At 47.6% G+C, this 18,533-nt stretch overlaps 1 pseudogene; it reads right to left on the bottom strand.

Annotated features, from left to right (window-relative positions):
* LOC134154808 (DNA polymerase epsilon catalytic subunit A-like) overlaps positions 1–16,402 on the bottom strand; it is a 328,895-nt pseudogene extending 312,493 nt beyond the window's left edge.
* Positions 16,403–18,533: the final 2,131 nt, after the last annotated feature.

Consider the following 18,533-nt stretch of genomic DNA (forward strand, 5'->3'; position numbering starts at 1 on the left):
GGCTACCTCTGTGAAAGAGGTGACTGGAGGACAACGCTTACCCACAGTTAAGCGGTAACAGCTGAAAAAAGTGTTGTAATAACAGGTCTGGTGCTAAAAGACCCTAAAGAGCAGCCCTAGAGAATCAAAGTGGCAGAAATTACAGGCAAACAGCCATCAGAGGCACAACGGACCAACCATTCTCTTCAGACAAAGTCCATCCTCCCTACAGTGTTGGGGCAGCTTTGACATCTCTTCTTTGGCCCCAGCCTGAGAAGACAAACATGCAGGGGATGCATATCCTGCAAACTCTACACTCACCTTGCTCTGCAGTACATCCAACCAGTAATCAGTCACCTTGGCTACAGAGGCAGAGACCTCCTCCAGTGTGGTGCCTTTCAGAAAGGCCTCAAATACAGAAGACTGGAATATCTTCACCAGCTGCAGCTCTCCCCATTGCTTCACCTCAAACCCTTTCAGTTCAGCCAACGATCCATCTTCACTGAAGACTGCATACCTAGGATATAGAGCTTGTGCAAAACCTGGTCTATGCCAAGGAACACATCACCCAGGATGCTACTTACTACCCTCCTGCCAAAGTACTTCTAGTATTGCCAAACTAGGCAGCCACCAGGTAAGTTAATCCAAGCTGTGGGGCTCTGGACTAGCAGGATCTAGGCATATTTACACAGCTAGAGACAGTAACATCATGAACTACTTCACCTCCAGCTGCAAAAGCACATCAGCCTCTGCCCCCAACTTGCCAATTCTAACTGGCAAAATGTTCTTAAATGCACACAAATAAAGGGCAAGAAGTGAGAGTAAGGGTGAGAGGAGTAGAGAAATGGAGTGAGATACTAGGAAAAGCCTTATAGAGGAGAATCAAGCTTTGTTTGGAAAATAGGAAGGGATGCTGGCAAAATGGACTCAGAGGAAACTGGACATCGCTATTGAAACACCTATGACAATACACTGTCCACTTTTTTTCTATTGTGTTTCGTGGATTTCATATGCCTGCCAATTATTTGTATCGCTCAATATAACCATCACAGGAAGCTTCAGTGGAACAGAGGTGAGACTCAAGCGTACATTGCTTTGTCACCCCTCCTCCAGGCAGTCTTTTCTTCCTCAGCTGGCAGCGGAACCTGCCAGCCAGCTCCACACTACTGCTCTTTCCACTTTGAGAGTGGGCAAGAAATAAGTGCACTTACTGACATCCCTAAAATCACAGAAAAAAATCAAGGGCCCCGGAGATAAGACTCCATGAGCAGAGTTCATTCAGTGCTTGACATCCTCTTGACTTCTGCGATAGACTCCCTTGGCATGCAAAGGCACTCACAGTGGATGCTGGAGTTCATCCAACAGAGACATTCAAGCAGAAACAAACATAGTCTTGTAAGAGCAGGGAGTGCTAGAGGACAGTGACAGTATATTTTGAACCCAGACCCAGGTCTGTGGGCAGTCCTCTCGTGATTGCTCGTGCTCGTATTTAAGGAGGTGGCAGGAGAAAGTCAGTGAAGTCAAGTGCAATTGCTTTTCTAGAACATGACGGCAATGGCAAGATCCATTCCTTCCCCTAGATGGGGATTAAAGTGGAAACCTCTGGGAAAAGTATTACTAGAGGTCTGTAAACTTGAGAGAGGGACAGACAGATTAGTGAATTTAAAGAGAAAAGATAGAAAGAAAAATCAAAGTTTGCCTGCGCATCTCAGAACCAAACATGCAGACCATGACTAATCAGAAAGTTTGAGAAGTGCTGTTTCACAGTTATCTTCAGAAATTTACTGTCAGATATGTCAATTAGGGCCAGGGCATAGCTGGATTCAAAGACTGATCTCATGCAAGGAACTTGCCGTTTAAAGACAGCATGATCTTGGTGGAATGCAGCAACAAGCAAACCAAACATGCTGCCAGCTCCAGAGGACTGGCAACACGGGGCAAGGACTAACATGCCTCAAATGTAGTCAAGGAAGAGGACCCTCAATCCCTTCCCTTGGGGAAGTGGTGATGTTTCAAGCTTTGAACTCTTACCTTTTCTTCAGCTTCTTGCCCTCCTCCTTGGACGCTGGGAGGATCATGGCCAAATAGCGCCCATCCACTTCAAAGAAGATGCTGTTCTCTGAGCGTGTGACATAGGTGAGAGAGGCTGGGTCCGCCAGCTCCTGGTACTCATCATTTGTGAAGCCTTCCTGCCGGCACAGCCCCAACAGAATAGCCTCACTCAACAGCTCAGCTGATTATACGAGCAGACAGCCCCCAGATACATCATCCTGTCTGAAGGGATCACTGACGGCCTTTGTTTCTTACGGATGATGGGAAAAATCAATCCCTGCTCTCCTGAGGGAACATACTTTATTCTCTGCTAAGATAGGGTAAGTTAGCTTGATCCGTTGTGACCAAACAACTCCTTGGAAAGCTACAGAACAATTTAGCAGGTAGGACTCAAACATGTGACTTGAAGAAAAGTGCAGGAGACTCTGAAGTCACTTCTTTCGGCTTATAGCCATAAATGGCTGAGCAAGCAGAGCATGGCACCTTGTTCTTGTCTTGACTCCTACTGCTTCTGGCAGTCTATGCACAGAAGGAGACACCAACCCTGGTCTCTTACACTATACCCTCCCTGCTATATCAGACTCTCTCCTTCCACTCAAACGCCAGTTTGAGCTATGAGCTGTGCAGGGCAGAGAGTAGCTGTGTAGCAAGCAAAGCTGTCAGCCCCAACATCCTGCTCATTACACAGGGGGCCAGAGACAAAAGAGAGGCTGTCCTCTCGGCTGAAGCCAACTCCAAGAACAAAGATGCATACTCCGCTGCCAGTAGAGCTACTCCATTCACAAGAACTGCCTGATTGGCTTGCAGGCCTACAGAAGGCTAAAACATTTTCTTCCCTTTCACTGTTTTCACCAGACTGTACAGCTGGCTGGTACAGATGCCAGACTCACCTTTACAAGGATGTTCGGCATGGCACCTGGGTAGCAGATTGTCACCTTTGGCTTCTTTGCATTGGTTGACTTGATGACAAAGTTTTCCGGGAAGCTGTTGGGAAGGACGCACCAAATCCCATCTCTATCCAGTTCTAGAGGTCTCCTAAGAACGGAAGAAAAAAAAGTCACCATCAGGAAGAGATTGGAAAATATGCCGAAGAACTGTTCTCTGTCCACAAGTCAGGCAGAGGCAGTGTCCTTTCTGCAAAGGAAGTCCTAGTCATACAACAGCAGTTGCGTTAATAAGCCATGGCAATGTCAGAAATCTGCATCTCCAGAACACCAGAGCTTCCACTGATTAATCCCACATCTATCCCACTGCTCCTCTTTTCTGCCGGTCAAATTCTGCCCTTACCCATCTGCTCACACTACATACAGGAGAACCTTTCTTCCTCAGCTCAGCACATACTCACCCAATCTGCTCAATCAGCTCCCTAGCCTGTGTGATCATATTTGCTCCAGTGAAGCACACAATCCCAGCCATTTCCATGGAGTACCAGCAAGCTCTGTGAATGGAGGAGGGACAGTCAAAAGGCTGCAGTGCTACCTCTTAAGTACAGCTGCGGGGAAGCGCATCAGGTCGTACAGAAAATAAAGTCTTAGGGCAAAAAAGACAATCACAGCAGCCCTCAGGAGATCATTTTCCTTTTCCTTCCCTGTGATACTTCACACAACCTGAAGAATCACCTATAGACAAACCCTGCCATTCATCGTCAATGCTACAGGGCCTTGTTTAGCAAAAGTCCCTGCTAAGGGGACTAATAAATAAGAAGTCATTAATAGGAACAAAAAAAAGTGTTACAGGGATTACCTATCATCCCCCTTATGCTTCGGAAGCAGGTTAAGAAGGTGAGAGCCTCACTAGAACAGCTCTGGTTTACAATGCTCCTTGCTGGAGGACTCCAGCAATGACCACAGGTGAGACTCACCCTTTACGCATGACATAGCCATAGAAAGAATTGAGGACACACTTGTGTGCCAGCTGCAGGGAGTCATAGAGGATTTCCATATTCTTGCAGTGCTTCACTTCAGAGGCATCGCCTGTCTCCACAGCCGCAGACAGCTTTTTCTTCCACACCTGATGGCATGAGGCAGAGTCAGGACAACCCTACATTCCACTACAGGCAGTACCAACAGCCAGATATTCCCCCCACCTCAATCCTAATATGACACTGTGATCCTAGAACAATATCAGTTATTAAGATAGTTCCTCTTTCTTTCTGCTCTTTCTTTTGCATTTGAGGGGGAAGCGTTGGGCACAGGCATTATGCTATATTATGGAAGAGTCTTGCAGCATCAACTGTAACTCACACCCATAGTTAGAATTACCTAATCCCAGCAGAACTGCCATCCTACATCAATTCTGCCACACCATGTATTGTGCTGGCAAGAACTAAATGCTTGCAGCAAGAGATTATATTGAGACTAACAGCAGAACCATTTCAGCAGAAAAGGCCTCCCAGCAACCTCCGTGATTCACAACAGAACTAGCAACAACTGCAAAGCAAATGGCTCTTTATGAAACTCTTCCAGAGACAGAGTCCCAGCGTCTTGTCATTTCTTTCAATATATTAGCAATTACATTTCAGTCTCCTCCCTCTGCCACAAGACTCCAAACATTTGAGAACTAGAACATGCTGCTTCTTTCTCCTAGAATCAATCATTTCTTAACCTAAGATCAAGTTTGTTTCTCTGCTTGTCTCATCCTTCTGTTTGAAGAGTACCCTACAGTGAACACAAACCAGATCACAAAATAGTTGAGCTGAGGATTTTCTAGATCCAGTAAATGCCAAAAAAACCCTAGTTGTTTTTTTTCCTAGCACTGAAAGTGAGCTGTGACATCAGAGAGCTAGGAACCACTGTGGTAGCAGTTGTTTAGGATTCAGCAGGGGAAAAACTTGCACTTGCACCAGAGCTGTCAGGAAAGCTAATATTTCTTATTGACCATACAGATTGAGCAAAACGATCCTTTAGGGTTCAAGTTTTCAGTGAGAGGTGAGGACCTTCTAGCTTTGGCAGCACAAATAAAACAGAAATTCAAGCCCAGCACCTTATGCAGCCCCTTGAACTCACAGCGACAGTCTCTGAAAGCTCGTACACTGTCTACATAGAAAGAGTTCTCTCGCTGGCAGATGGTGGTGACATGCTCCTCCACTTTGGTGACGTGGATCTTCTCATAAGCCTTGTGGCAATAATCTAGTTAAGGGAATAAATAAAGCTTTCTCAGAGATCAGTGCCCCACTATGGATGGGAAGGATGAACACAACGGCATCGGGCAAACCACACAGATCCACAGATCTGAAGCTTTCAAGGCACCAGTCTGAGAAAAATTCCATCAATGCAAATAAACACCATACCTAGGAAAGCAAGGAAGCAGACCTGCTACACAGGCAAGGGCAGGAAGATACTAATATGGGGAGAAACAGCACCTCTCTATAGAGATGCAGAGGTGTGTGTGGGAAATAAATTGCCCATGAGGGCTCACCCACAAATTCAGCCTCTGCTCAGAGCCCCCACTACCTAGATGCTTCTGCTGAGTAGTATCACTTTAGGAGCAAAAAGTGAAAGGATATTGATGCATGTGTTTCACTGACATGCTTTAATTAGCGCTCATTAAAGAACAACAACAAAAACAAAACCAAACAAAAACCACCTTTCATGTTTCTCAGCTCAAATACATGACTCTCAGTGAGAAAAGAGAAACACTGAGACAAAAAACAGCACTTGCCTCCTCCTCAAAAAACGTACAGGAATTGGTTGGGATCCTAGGGGAAAACTGTTGCAGCACAAAACTGAGATCAAATTCAGTCTGAGCCAGCATGAACTAAGTAGTCCCAGACCTGAGAGAGAAGTAATTAATGATGTGTTTATAGTCTAGGCAGCAAAAACCTGCTCCACATAACGCCATTTATTTTTACCTGCCAGTCGCTTCTTCTCATACTTGGCCTGCTCTTCACGGGAAAGCTCGTGGAACGCCCGGGGTGCTCCATCTGGATACAGAGGACGAAACTTCTCAGGCTCCAGTCATTGCTGGATGTGGTGATACTCGCTGCAGCTTGCAGGCACTGCAAAGGAATAGCAACTAGGAGCTTTCCAGGGGAGGAACAGGAAGTGGTCTCTGTGTCTTCAGCTCATACTGCAAGCTCTATCCATGCTGCCATGCAAAGGGGAACTTGACAAAGCAGACAGCAGAATTACACTTACTGAATTCTCCTCTCCACTGCCAAGTCATCCGGCACTGACGATTAGCACCTGGCTTGTTGAAGTCACAGGCAGCACATGTGGCCTCATCCACCATTGCTGAGGGCTGGACACAGGTCAGGCACATCCATGTTAGAGATAACAGAACTGCCTCCAGTGACATATGCCAGAAGGAATCGATGTTGGGTACTAGAAGAACACAAATGTGAACATCACAGAGGTGATGTTCAGTAAGTTCTCCTTTCTAGAAGCTTTTTAGAACACAAGTTACAGAAAGAACAATGACTATTCTTTGGAAGAAGCCAGCTAAAGCTATTGCTCTACCTTGGACAGACCTTTCGGCTCTGCACACCTGACAACTGTAACAGACCGACTGGATTTGAAACCGAGCCTTATTTTATCCCCCTGTCCAGGGCAGAAAGTTTATTGTTTGCCGCTAAGGGGATCAAATCGGAGGGACTACCTAGACCATCCGCAAGACAAAACAGAAGACTCCTTCCTGACTGGACTGAGGTTACCCACCTGCAACCTGTTGGTCAGAATGATGTTGGGGTACATGGCCCCTACATCTAAATGGTAGACAAGGGGGCATTCAATTCCGTTAGGAACATCCTTCAAGGAATTCAGCTTGACTTTGATTTCATCACAAACCTGTGGGGAGATGTAAAGAAGTAAAATTCAAACAAGAAGGAATTAATGATGCAGTCACATATGCACTATATTTGGTCCTTTACTTCCGACATGCACAGAGACACCTGCCACTGATTCTGGGGAACACAGGAAGAGTATGAAGAACTAAACGAATAGGATTAAGAAGAGTGGCAGCGGCGAGTCTTCTTTAGCCACCAATCTTTAAGGTTTTCTTTTGGACCTCCAAGGTAAGTTTCATCTACACTGCAAATGTCTACAGGTAAGTTTTTCCTGTCTCTCTCCATGGAGTATCAAATGAGTCTAAACAGGCATCTTTAACATGTGCTGTCTCACCAGACATATTCAGGACGAGAAAAATCAGCCTTGCCTCCAGCCTACACCAGTTCTTCATTAATATGAGAAATCAGGCATAGATGTACATGGGGCAGAACTCAAAGCTGAAGAAAGTTGTTATACAACACCAACATATGTGCACAGGACCCAGGCTTGCCTAAAGAAACGTGCTGCAACTCCACCCTCACAGTTCTGCTCTCCCTGGAAAGCCCAGTCATGCCTCTGGCCCTGCAGGCTGAGGCAAGACAACAGACCTCCTGGAAGTTGGTGACTTGATCCAATGGCAAACCTGCTTCCTCTTCGACAGCATGCCGGAGCGTCTTCTCCACATACTGCACCAGGAAGTCAAAGCCAGCAGGATTCTGCAAGGATACAGGAATGATACTGAGACCTCTTCTAGGCACGACACCCATCCTCGCACACCGCCCAGGGAAGGGGGGCAGGGGGTGACAGCTTCTGCAAGATTATCCATGCTCCAGCGTAACTTCGGGGATATTTGAAAACGGGCTTACTACTTAGCAGAGCACGTCTCAGTATGGGTAGAGAGCAGTTCATCTCATCTGAAGGGCAGATGGCTGAAACAGGTCAGCTGAATGGCATCTTGAAATGCCCCTTCATTCACTGATCAGCTCCGATGTGAGCAGGCAGATAATGTTGGCCAATTAGCTGGCCTGACCTCCATAGCCAACTTGAGCTCTCTAGAACTGAAGGACGGTGGCTTTCTGCTAAGAACTCTACAACTCACAAAAGTCTACACCACTGGCACTAGGGCAAAACACAAAGCAGAGAAGAGATGGTGGCTGCTCCCCGGCCCTTGGAGTTCTTCTGCAAAGGAGGCTATATAGGGCAGCTAACAAGAAGAGATGATTGCATGTATGTTCCACAGGGCAACACTTATGAGGCGGGGCTGACCCAGTAGTCAGCTGCTCACACATCTCACTGCTCTAAGGGGCCAAGGAGTTAGATTTAAGATCCTTCTAAATTCACAGTGCACGTTCCCTTAAGATCATTTATGAGATTAAGGCCACTAAAATAAGCAGCGCTGAGGTGTGGTGTATCACACAGCAGAGAGAGAAGTTGCCTCTAAAACTTACAATTCAGACAGTAGTAGTAATCAGAAACAGGTAAAAGAGGCCAAATGAAGAGGGCAAAAGAAGCTTGGCTTGAGTGGGAGAAGGACAAAGATATAATCCTGACGAGACAAAAACAGAGTCATCTCTGCCAACAACCACTGGCTCAAAGAAAACCAACCCTCCCCCCCCCAAAAAAAACCCTTCAACCAACCAATAAACAAACCCACACAACAATGAACCACTCTCCTTGCTGTAACACTGTCTTTACCCAATAGCCAGCCTGAGGTCATGAAGAGCAACTTCTCCAACCCTTCCCACCTAAACTCTAAGCAGGTTCATGCACTCAAGCCATGAATTAGATATCAAAGCTTTATAATAAGTATTGCTATTGGGTAACCCCCAAAAGAACAGAGGATGGTAATTCCAGTTGGAGGGTTATTCCCTACTGCCATGTTCTCCAGAAAGAAGAGCATGATTGCATTACCATTTTAAAGCCTCCGTTGCAACACCTTGATTGTGTCCTTACCATTTTAAAGCAGCAAGGGATGTCACTGCGAAAAAACTCAGATTACAGAGCTTCCACGTGGCCTCCTACATACATCTCCGAGTCCAGCACATGGCCATCATCTGTAAGTCTGTTGAACTCCTGCTCCTGCTTGTTGCGGAAGATGATGTTGGCGGGATAGGCCTGAACCATCAGCAATGCCTCACACAGTGTCCTAGAAACTTTTCTTAACACCTGTAAAAAGACAGACATCAAAAACTGGACTTAGAAAGAAGAGCTGTAAAGGGTGCTGCTGGAATTAGGCTGGCCTTATCACTGCATCATTGAACTTAAATGTTTGATTTGGTGCCCAACATGATGCGTTTATTCAGGTAGTATTGAAGCCCAAGGCAAGGAGCACAGTAAGGAAACAAAACCAACTCCTTCACTTAGGCTACCCATAACTGGTCTATGGAAAAACAGCTATGACTGCTGTACTGCAGAAAGGAAGCGCATTTGGAGACTACTTTCCCTCCTTTCCTTGGGAAAAACTATCCAAACAGTAGAAATCAGTTCTATTGCCAATGTGTCACTGTTGCGTGAAGCATGCAGCTCTTTGCCCAGAAAAGAAATTGTTTCAGGCATGCGCTCACCTCATCAGGCTCCATGGGAAGGATGGTGCACAACGCGAAAATGAAAGGGTGCACATACTTCATATACATGTAATAGGTAGCAACTGCATCAGACACCGAACAGGTGGCCAGAGTCTGTTGAGGAGAAAGACAAATCAATCCCAGTCACATTTAATACAGCAGTTAACACGTACAACGGGAAACAAGGAAAGGTTGAAATCAGCAGGAAGATGCAAAAGGTATATTTCTGCATACAAACATCCCAGCGTGTAAAGAGTTATCAGTTGGCTTAAGACTGCATTCTGCTTTAACCCGAATTACATAAGCCAGCTCCGAATTAGCAGAAATGGGGAAGATGAGCTCACTGCCACATATCCGCACAGATGCCACTCTGGAGTGGTCAGGAGGCCACTCTTGGCCTACAGAGATCTCCAGGGCTTCAGCAGAAACCTCATTAAGGTGTCTCCTGGACACTAGCAAAGTACTGCTCCGTTGCAATGCCCCGAGTACTACCGTTTTGCAGAAGTGTAAATAACACAAATATACAGTGCAACGCCAATGCCAGAAACACATCAAAGAAATTCTATTCTTCCCTAAGCTTAAATTCTTTCAGGTGTCTGAAATTCAGCAAGATACACTGACAACTTCTCAAAGACACTGCATTAACTTAAAGGATTTCACAAAGCTCTAACTCAAAGGTTCACTAATACTGCAGATGCCCAGAGATACAGCACCGGGTGGGAATACCTGAGGCTCCTCTGTAGCCATCCGGCACATCTCTTCAGGGTCCAGCTCCACTGCATCATAACCCAGTTTTGCTTTCGCTGCTGCTTTCAGGTTGTGACTTCCCACTGGCAGGTAACTCTCTCTCTTCACCCACCTAGACAGAATAATGAAAATGCCAGTCTACGAAGAGACAGCCCTGCACTTCAGAAAGGGCTGCTACGTACAAAAAAGATCTTGATTACTGTAACAGGGAAACGTGAGAGCAGAACATCCAAGTGCAGTGGAATAAGAAGCTGCACAGCTTTAGACAGTCTGCATATCTACCCATGCTCTTAAATCCTGACTCGTACAAATTCTGCCATTCAGATCATTTCTATTGCTCAGATTTTTCTCAACCCTCAAACTTCAGAGACTTCAGAGATAAACGTTTAAACACAGGAGGAGGTATCAGCAGGACTGTAAAGAGAGGCAGTTGTTTTCCAGAGTCTGGACACTGGTCCAATGTGAAAAAACATTCAAGTCACAACTGCCAAGACAGACAGCCCTCTCCTGCACACACACACACACACACACACACACACACACGCACCCTTTCTTTTCCTCTCTGTGCGAGGCAGGCTGTTGGGTTAGAAAATGGCCCTGTGCCCACTACAACAGTTTGGTCTTATCCTGTCCTTTTACCTGCTATCCAGGACAGTTCTCAAACTCCCAATGACAGCCACCAGCAGACTGTATAAACAGAGTTAGTCATTCAGGCTAGTGTGGGTGAGACGTAACTTCTGTAGCTAATGGCACACAACGGAGTACGGAGTAGAAGCAGCACAACCAAAGATGGGGGTGCTAGTCCTTTCCTAATAAGATGTAACCCATGATAGCAGTGCACAGAGATGGAAAAGGGACAGCATTCAAATACATCAACTGTAGGCATTTTATACAAATTAACAGATAAAGATGCAGTTATACGGTACAGACGCAGCATTCGGTACCTCAGACAATCCATGTGGATGCACTGCGGGGCTTTGTACTCTCCCTGGCTGCCCTTCTAAAATCCAATCTCCTGATACATATTAATTCCATGAGCTGCTGCTCTTGCTTCCACAAAAGGCCTGAGGAGAGAGACAATGCAGAAGAGAAGAAACAAAGCAGTCCCTCTCCTCCACCCCAACCCCATCCCAAGGGTTTCAGAATTGCTTTCTTGTAAGCTACTTAATGAGGAATTTTTCTTGTGAAGTCTCCTTTGCTCCAGACCTTACCCGTGAGAGCTGGCCACAGGGAAAACTCCCTGTAGGGCAGAGCTACTGCATGAAGGAAGCTGCTTGCTTACATCCTATACCAGGAGGCAGAACATTATGATCGAGTTTCCCTCACTCCCCGAAGGCTTGGCTGCTCTGGTCTCCCTATTGTTCTGCAGTTCTCTTTTGACACTTTGCCTGTTCTCCAGTTACTGAGGTCATCAGTGTACAAACATTGCCAAATCAACAATCTAGAAGTAGCTCCGCAATCCCAGGACCTACTGAGGAGACTCTATAGAAGTTCATATTTCAAAGCCAATAAACATAGCTCTGCTCAGGGAAAAAAAAAAAGTTCTGAATTCCACCTCCCCCTCTTCGACAGTCCTCTGCAGGCTGGCGATCCAAGACTCAGCCCAGCACTCCAGATAAAGAGCACATAATCAGGATGTAAACAGGTTCCCAAACTGGTTGGATAGTCTGTGTAGATAAGAACACACGTGGCCGCTATGTGACCTCCAGACAAAGGACATACAGGCTGGTATCCGATCGCACGCACCCCATGGCCTAGGCAACATTTCCTTTTAGAAACCAGGTTAGTTTTCATTCCTGATCTTACCAGTCAAAGAAGTCTCCATCGTATGTGACAATGATAGTAGGTTTGGTCTCCTGGACATGTTCAAACCACCTCTGGATTAAATGAGCCTAGTATGCAACAGAGGATTAAAAAAAAAAAAAAACCCAAAACAAAAAACATCTCCCCCACAAACACAAACACTCAGCAAATTCACCTCCTGCAGGCAGGCACTGGATATAATACAATTGATGCAGTCCTTCCCCTCTGCTCTTGACCTAGCTAGAGCCCGATCTGCCTCATCATCACACCACGAAATGAAAGCATCACCAGCACTGTGACTGTACGCTGTGCTCCCCAAAGATACACTCTATTGGGTGATAAGCTCTCTTTGGCCTACAAGAGACCAAGGCAGATAAAAAGCAGCCTTATTTCCCAAGTAGAACCTACTTACCTCATCTGGTTCATTAGACACAGAATGGACCCTCACACTCCGGCTTCGGAGCAAATTCAAAGCCCTCAATATCCTCAGAGACAATCTCCTTGTTTGTGATCAGACAGCCCTAGAAAGTTGACAAAGGAAGAGTTACTGAGGACTCAGATCCCTGCTACACCAGGGACACGTTCCTGAACAACCTAACTAAAGGATGAAATAGATATTTCATCCCTAAAGGATGAAATAGTCTTCCATCGATGCGATAATCCTTGCACAGCTTGATAGGTAGAGCTTTTGTGAAGTGGGAACGACTCTTTGGAGGTCACCTTCTGAACAATTGCTTACAATCAACTAAGGGTGCCAAAAGGGAGACAACTTAAGGACTATACTCTCCAAATTACTACTGCCCCTCAAAAGGGGCACCAGTAGCCTTAGCTGGGTTCTCCAACATACAAAATGAGGAAATCCTTATGCATCATTCAGACTAGACTTCAATTTTATTTCCACAGACATTACATATAGACCAAGCAACTAGCAACAAAGCAAGCCAGGGACGAGACGGCCAAAGGTGACATGCTCGTTTGCTGTCTAGTATTTTGCTCCAAAGCATGAAGAAAAGAACTGTTGTTCCATTACCTGCCCATCAATCCTGTAGGAGATCATCATGATCCAGTCTGTCTCTGCATCAGGAAACTTCAAAGGGAGTTTGGTAGTTTCAATGTCAAAGGCAAGAACAACCGGATCCTGAATATGACCACATGCATCAAACTCAAATCAGCTTTAGAGTATGATTTAACGAGCAGTTCTCATCAGATTAACAACTAATTTACGTAAGTAGGTTTATGCACATCTCAGACCCAGCGGGCTTGACTGTAGGAGACAAGGTAGCAACAGTGGTACCCACTGATAACCAAACAGCAAAATTCATTAACAGGAGAGAACGGAATAACAAAAGCTTCTCTTTAATGCAACAACCCCCTTCGAGAAAGAGAGTCATCAGGATTGACAGCACGTGAGGAAATATTGCGCAGGCAAAAAACACTTATTACCTCTATGCCTTTATAATAAAGGTTTCTTATGGCACTGGATTTATAAAGCATAGCAACGAGTTTAAGAATAGTTGGGCACCCCAGGAATCACCTGGAACAAAAAATGTACACCTCTCAGTTGGGCAGGAAGTGCTCACTTCACTAGATTCCTCTGCCTTTGAAATGGTTTAACTGAAATCAGACATCAGGTGTAGGAAACCAAAGAGAAGATTGGAATTCTCATTTGTACTTTTTAGTCTGTGTTACTAGGGGAATCCTAATAAGCCCATGGGCCAACCGTCCTAAGGAGACCTCTTTCCTTGACAGCATAGACGTACAGACATCGCTCGCCTGGTCTCGCTCACTGTTTTTCCTCACAGCAGGAGAGATCTCTTTCCGCATCTTCACCAAGTCATCCACCGTGTGGAAGGATAACTTAATGTAGCTCCGCTTAAGACCCACCAAGTGATTTGGCTACAAAGCAACAAGACAGTGCCAGCTAAGGGTGGAAAAGAGTAATGAGGGAAAGGGAAGACTTCTAACAGTAAGAAAGCGTTGGGAAGGCAAATTATACTGGCACACGTGGAAGAACTGGCCAAAGAAGAGGTAGTAATTGGATGGAAAGACTAGGAGTGAGAAGAGATGCTAGCAAGCACGTAAGCCAGCAAAGAACATGTGAGCTATGCCAGTTCACACCAAGGGCCATCTTGTCTTGTTGTCTGTTTCCAAGCGCAATCACCAGTACACACCCAAGAAAGAGTAAATGTATAGTATCCCCCTCTGCCACAACACTCTTAATCTCCAACCATTTCTAGCTCAGGAAGTTTCTTGAGCATCCTGTGAAAAAGACTATGTGCTGGAGCAGAACATATATTTTATTTACTATTACTATAATAAGCAATTACTATCAATAAGCAATAATTAGCCTATTCATGACATGCAATGCAAACAGTGCTTGAAGATTAAAGGTAAGCATACTGCTTCCCTTTACTGCTTAGCCCCTTTCTACTCCACTTGAGCTCAAAAGAAAGAAAGAAACAAACAAACAAAGAAAGATTAGGGTTATTCAATAGTACAGCAGGCAGAGGAATACTGACCAGATCCAAATCTTCTTTGGGGACAGTTTCTAGCTCTGAAATGTTCCCTTGAAACTTCTTGGAGAGGAAGGATGACACTTCTTGTTCACAGCCCTGCAAAGAAACTGGAGAATGAGCAACAAAGCCAGACACTTTTCCAGAGAAGACAGGCTCACAAGAGGTTCTGGTACTAGTGTCCTAGAAGATGGTTGGTCACAAGGCCTCTCAGCTTACTGGGGGACCCTTCAAGTCAAACCTGCCCTTGTCTCTGGGACCTCGGCCACTAGTTTACTCAAGACCCCACTTGCCAGTGCGCAGCTTCCAAGTCCATACTCGCCTTCTGGGTAGCGATGTAGAAATACGGCTTATAGGGCAGGGCCACCCAGGAGAAATCAAAACCGGTGAACATTGCGCGACCCCGCAGCCAAGGAGAGAAACCAACCCAACGGTTCCCAACGGAAGCAACGGGCACTGCGCTGCCCTTGCTGCGCGTTGCTGGCATTTGTGCGCCACATACACATCCCTGCATCTCTGCAGCACCCACATTGGCCCCCAAGGGTCCCAGGTGGACCCAGCGTAGGGCAGACAGCGCTGCTGCCTTGTGGGTGATGCCTGGGGCCCAGAACAGCCAAACCGGTGGGGGCAGGCAGGACGCCCAGCCCGGGCACCAGCGCTGCGCTGGAGGAACGGGATGTACCTCGAAGCGGCTCCCATCCTCCGGGATGAAGTAGTCCACAGCGCTCACCAGCCGCCGGTCCTCGCCCAGCACCTCCGTCTGCACATGCACATGGCCTGTTACGACACACGACCCCCCCTGCCCCCTCCCACCCCAGTCCTACCGGGTGCCTGTCGGTGACACCTCCCCTGCCCCAGTCCTACTGGGTGTCTATTGGTGACACCTCCCCTCACACCCAGGTCCTACCGGGTGCCTGTCGGTGACATCTCCCCCTCTCGTCGGTGACATTCGCCCCCCGTCCTACAAGGTGCATGTCGGTGACCCCCCTCATCGTTGTCCCCCCTAGTCCTACCAGGTGCCTGTGGGTGACACCCCCCGCCGGTGACATCCCCCCCCGGCCCAGTCCTACCGGGTGCATGTTGATGAGCCAGCCCGTGCGCTCGCCAGGCTCCGTGGGCCGCTCGAAGCCGAACAGTGTGTCCAGCCGCTCCGTGCGCTGCGAGCGCTCCAGGCGCTTGAGGGAGGACAGCGAGGAGCCATCGTCCCTGCAGGACGCCGCGCCGCCAGCCGCCGCCCAGTCCCCGCCGCGACCCAACTCCCCCCCCCACACACACACCTCCCGTTGCCGCCTGGCCCCAGTGCTCACTGCCCCCCCCAGCCGCCGCCGCCGCCCGGCTCCGCGCCGCCCCGCAGCACCATCCCGCCGCGGCCGGAGCAGCCCCGCGCGCTGCCCCCACCTCCCGCGAGCGGGAAGCCTGCCAGCCCCGCCTCCCCAGGGAGAGCACCAATCAGAGAGCGGCACCGCAGCCAATGGTCGCTCTCTTCCTCGACCTCTGCCCCGCAGCAGGGCGGCTGCGCTGGCCACGCCCCTCGCGGCACCTTCCCGGGCAGGCCCCGCCCCCGCCCCGGCTGCCGCTGCCGCGCACGCGCCTGCGCGGCGGCGCCCGGCGCGGCCCGACCCGGCCCGGCCCGGCGCGGTGCGGCCTGTCGTGGGGCGGCGGCGCTGCGCGGGAAGCGGCTGCTGCTCCCGAAGCGGCGCCGTCACGGGGGCAGTTGCGGACCGGCGCCGCCGTCTTGGCCGCCTCTCCAGGTAGCCCTCCGGCTGCGAGGGAGCTGGGAGCCGGCTGCGCCCCTGAGGAGCCCTGGCCGGCCTTGAGGCGCGTGCTGGGCTCCTTGGGCCGTGCGAGTCTTCCTGCCTGGAGGCCGGACGGGCTGCGGGGAGCCGTCGGGGGCCGAGGCGCAGCGTGCGAGCTCCGTCCTTGCTGCGCTTTGGCGGGGCGGGCTGAAGCCCTGGCGGGCTGCGCGGAGCAGGCCTGGCATGGGCTCAGCGAGCCTGGCCCGCCCCGTCTCGCTGAGGTGCCGTCCGGCCGTTCAGGGCGCGGGAGGGAGCTGGCCGCTGAAGCTGGCTGGCTTGCAGTGAAACAGCAAGCAGCACTGCGGTCAGTCTGTGGAGTCACTGCCTGAGAGAAGAGAAGAGGGGCAGGTGCTCTGCAGGGACCCTAAAAAAAATCTCTCAGACGTCGGAAAACTGCACTGTGGAGGTAGTGCACAGGAAGCGCTTTCTGCACGGCTGTACGAACCGTGTGTTTGGGGTTTTAAGCATATGCAGTGTGGAAATTGGGAGGCTCCTGGGAAGTTTCTTTCTGGGCCCCAGCCAGCTGCGAGCCGGCACTGCCAGCTTGAGCAGCCCGGATTGCGTTGTCCTTCCGTGGTGCTCGGGCAGTGTTGGGAGCACGTAGGAAGCACCGCTGCCTTTTGCCCAGGCTGTGCTCTGTCAGCGGCCCCTTGGGCACAGCCCCTGCTACTAAAGCAAGCCTCTTCTGTGTTGGCCGTTGCTACGGCTTTTGTAAATAAACTAGGAGGAGCACACTGTTTTTTTGAATTTCCTTGTTTGTATTCAGTTGAACTTCTTGAACTGGATCCTTTCTAATGACCCAATACTAGTATTATTTTAATAAGAGTGTAAATTACCAAAGTTGTTTTTTTCCAGATATGAATGTCATCATTATAAGATAGATGGGATGTACAGGGTTTGTGCTTCCTCATCATAATTAAATAAGCAAATATTAAAGAAAAATGTGGGGAGAAAACAGGTGGTTAACATAAATCTGATTTTAACCAAAACTATGACCATTGAGTTGCTGAGGACTTCTCAGTGGGGGATGTTTTGGAAGGAAGGGCACTTTCTTTCTCTCTCCCCAAACTGTACTGCCAGCCATCTGTTGATAATTATTGTCCAGTCTCTGCTGAGAACTTGTGATAGTTAATATTTCCTCACCGCTTGAACAAATAAGCGATAATCACTGCAAGGTACTTGACCACAGGAGTAGAAAGATGAATAGCGTGGAAGAGTCAGTGTATACCTTGGTTTGTGAAAACAGCTCAGTTTTCTATAAGTGATTATGACAAATTCAAATTCTTGAAGACTTGGAGAATGAGTACATTGAGTTACATAGTATCTCTGGAAAAAGTAAGTTAAAAGATCAAAATTATCAAAAATCTTAAAAATTCTCCATTCCTGTTTGTTTTGTATTATTTTTAATTTACATTATCCTTTCTCAGAGGAAATATTGAATGTTTATAGCTAAGCTGGGGATAGCTCACTTCATGGCAATGTTTATTCTCTTAACCTGTCAAATCTTTATAGTTTTATTGAGCCCTATGTAACAGGAGAGTAGAAATCATTCACTCTGGTTTAAAAATGGCCTCTGAAACTGTCCAAAATCATTGTTGTGATTTTGTTTTTCTTTTTTCAGTTATGTTAATAATACATACTAATAGGCTATGCCTTTAGTTCAAAGACCTGTAGGTTTACAAATAACAGCTCTTTCAACTTTGTAATACTCTTGATGTGATAGCTTCTAAGTTTGTCTAAGAGTGGTCTGGGAATCTTTTTTTTTTTCTTTCTTTTTTTTTTTTTTTTTTTTCGAGGCTTCACAGTTGGACTTTTTCTATCTCTACAGTGACAATCTCTGTGTTTTTTCCTAACACGTAAAACTCAAGATTTTAAAAACTTATTTCTGGACCCACAGAAAACTTAAGATCTTAGCTCTTTGAAAACTCACTCCCTTTCAAAATGCCACAGAGTACGTTTTGCTGATAGCAAGAAAAATGTGTGTTGCTATTGAAATGGCTTTGGGTAATTTGATCAAAATGTCATCAGGCCTGATCCATTTGAGTGTATACTTTATGCTTATTTTTTGGTTATTAACTTTCCTTTTCTTCATAGGTTTCAGTAGGTACAAGTCCTTGACGGCTTGCAGCACCTTTTCCAGAGGAAATGAACTGGGCAGCGCTGGTGTGCCCCGGTGGGCATGAAAAGCGTCTCAGGGCTCCTGGGACCTCAGAGGCCTGCCCTGAGGTGAGGTGGGCCTTGGGAAGAGGAATGGAGAGGATGGCGGGTTACAGAGATGTGTGGAGCTGCCAGCAGAGACCCCAGGACAGACAGTGC

Source organism: Rhea pennata, unplaced genomic scaffold (genome assembly GCF_028389875.1).
Source record: "Rhea pennata isolate bPtePen1 unplaced genomic scaffold, bPtePen1.pri scaffold_45, whole genome shotgun sequence".
Lineage (NCBI taxonomy): Eukaryota > Metazoa > Chordata > Aves > Rheiformes > Rheidae > Rhea > Rhea pennata.